General features: G+C 30.0%; 1 protein-coding gene across 2 annotated transcripts in view; it reads left to right on the top strand.

The window, feature by feature from the left end:
• The window catches only part of LOC106467922 (eukaryotic translation initiation factor 4E transporter-like), a 79,403-nt gene that overhangs the window by 6,195 nt on the left and 70,439 nt on the right, over positions 1-2,769 (top strand). The window lies entirely within an intron of this gene.

The following is a 2,769-nucleotide window of genomic DNA, read 5'->3' as shown; positions in this document are numbered from 1 at the left end:
CACATTTCAACTATTACATATGTATTTACATTATTTCTATTTACAAATAAGCTCTTAAACTTATTTTTCTTAAAACGTTGAACAGTAAATAAAGAAGTAAAGCAAACGATTATCTCTTCTAGTTACGACCTTTATACTTGTTTCGCTGCTTGTCATAGGTTGCTGAGCCTTATGAAATTTCCCACATGGAGGATGTAAAAAGAATTTTTTTTAGGTTTTTTTTATGTATATACATTTTAACTAAATCCAAAAAATTATAAATTAATATATTGATACCATAGAATTACACTATAATTTATCAAGTGCAGTAGCTAAGCTGTATGTGGGTCTAAAAAAATATGAAATTTTGAGCTCTCTAAAGACTTACCTCATCGTTTGAAATATTGTGTGAAAAGAAAGAAATTAGCACAATAACACATCAAAATGGCTGAGAAAACCACTAGGGGGACATTTAGAACTTTTGATTGGTTATTCATGTTATATATATATATAAAAGACCATTGCCAAAAGTGGAAAGAGATGAGTAGGGCCTCTGCATTTCATTCAGTACATGAGTGATATCTCAGCAAATAGAAAAAATAGGAGGTTCTTATTTTATATTATAGCTTGTCAATATCTGTAGTTTGAGTTCCCAGTTCATACGAAACTGTTGATTTTGTATTTTGACATCACAAATATCTAATTTGAACCAGTACTGCATTCAACATACCACGTGACACACAAAAATCGGTTTTTAGCTGTATTTTTTTCAATATTTACTTCTAAATTAAGAAATTAAATAATGTATAATATTAAAATTTGAATTATAATCAACAATTTGATACCAAACTTATTGATGTAGATTCATAAAATAGTAGTTTAATAAAATGTTGAATGCAAGTCAACAAATGCAATGACATGGCCTTTGACATGTGACCTGTCAAGATAGGGTTAACTGTGCCTGTTCAGGCAATGCTTGGTGTATCTACAGTAATAGGAATGTAAAATTTCAGCACTTGCATAATAATACTTACTGGTAAACAAAATATAAACTACATGTATTTTAAAGGTTTGGAAAAACAATAAACTTTAGAAATGTGACTTTATGTTGAAAGAATATATATATGTATGAGTTATTTTTTGTGTATAAAAATAATCAGGTTTAAATTAATTTTTATAACAGATTAGTGTTTGCTTCATTTTGACAAATGTTAATATCTCAATAGAACCTCTTGTGGTGGCTTAGGACACTATACAGAGCTTAATACACTTTTTTTTATGTGTGTGTGTGTTCAATTCTGAAATTTCATCCTTCATTTTGCCCCATATTGTTGAAAAAGGCTGCTGTTTTTTCCCATCAGTCAGTTGTGAGACTTTAGTGGGCCATCATTCACAACTCAAATTAGTTTATCCAATAAGCAGTTACTGAACTTGTAGCAAAGAAAATATTTTTGATAGCAATGATCCTCTCATCTACTGCAGTACATTTGGTAAAATGTTGTATGTTAAGAACTTGCTTAATATTTGGATAACAAAGTAGAATTACAAACCTCAAAATGTCTTTAATGTGTGTGTAACTTCTTTCCAATGAAGTCTTTGAATGCTTCTTTGTTTTCAATAAGTCATAATTTTTATACCCCTCAATTTCTTCTTGTACCTGTTTTTCATAATTTTCTAAAACCTACTTTTTGTGTTCAGCAGGTAAATACCATACCTGTAGAAAAGCAGAATTCCCATTTTATTTTTGAACATCATCTGTTCTGTTTTTTTTTCCGTACAAATCTACATAAACATTTATTTTTTTATATATAGTGTAATTTATCTTATGCAGTGAAAGACAATGTCTTTGTGCCACCAAACTGAATTATAAGACTGATTTGAAGATCTTATTTCTTGAACCAATTTCTAAATAAATTGTTTAGTAATTGAATAAGTAGAAATTGTTCTTACCTTTTTGCTTGTACATACAATGGTTTGAGGGCTACTTTATCAATTGATTAACAAATACCACTGTAATATAGCTATACACTGCTATATTAGTATTAAAGGTATTTGATTTAATATGTGTTATTTGGCCATTTTGTCTGTTATTGAGTTTGGCTGGATATTAATACCTATTAGATAAAGTCAACATTTTCATTGCATTTACCAGGAACAGTATAACCTGAAACCTGCTGTATGTACCAAGAGTTTAATTCTAATTACAATAATGGCGAGATTGTCTCTTTAAAAGTACCAGAGATAAATAGTCATGACCTTTATCATGACTTGTTAGACCAATATCATTAATGATACAGGTGCCTGCAGACATTTCACTTTTGTAATCACAGGTTGACTCATGTCTCCTGCCATAAAATGTGAACAAGTGGTGGTGCTAATGGCAAGAAATCATTTTTACCACTTCTGTTATATCTGTAACCACATTTGATTGTGAAATTGGCAGTGTTGGTACTTTTTTTTAATGTGTTTAATGGCTTGGTTTTGTTGATACTTTTAAGTGAAGATTTAACAAAATATAGCTAAGTGAAATTTAGAATTCTCTATTCCAGCAAATCTAGTTTCAAGTCTCTCTCTCTCAAGGATGCTTTCATTGTTCCCAGTGTAAAGTGGCTTGTGTTATATTTCAGTGTAAGACAATGAAGAGTAGCTGTTGCTGCTGGAATAACTTTTTAAATTATTGACCCTATAAAGCTTATGTTTGTAGCAATTTCTTTAAACAACTGTAGCAATTTTAAACTTTTCTCCAATGGGAACCATTGATTATTGTTGAGGTTGATGCTGCTGTTGTCA

Source organism: Limulus polyphemus, unplaced genomic scaffold (assembly GCF_000517525.1).
Source record: "Limulus polyphemus unplaced genomic scaffold, Limulus_polyphemus-2.1.2 Scaffold2796, whole genome shotgun sequence".
Classification (NCBI taxonomy): Eukaryota; Metazoa; Arthropoda; class Merostomata; order Xiphosura; family Limulidae; genus Limulus; species Limulus polyphemus.
This window is presented reverse-complemented; position numbering and strand designations above follow the sequence as displayed.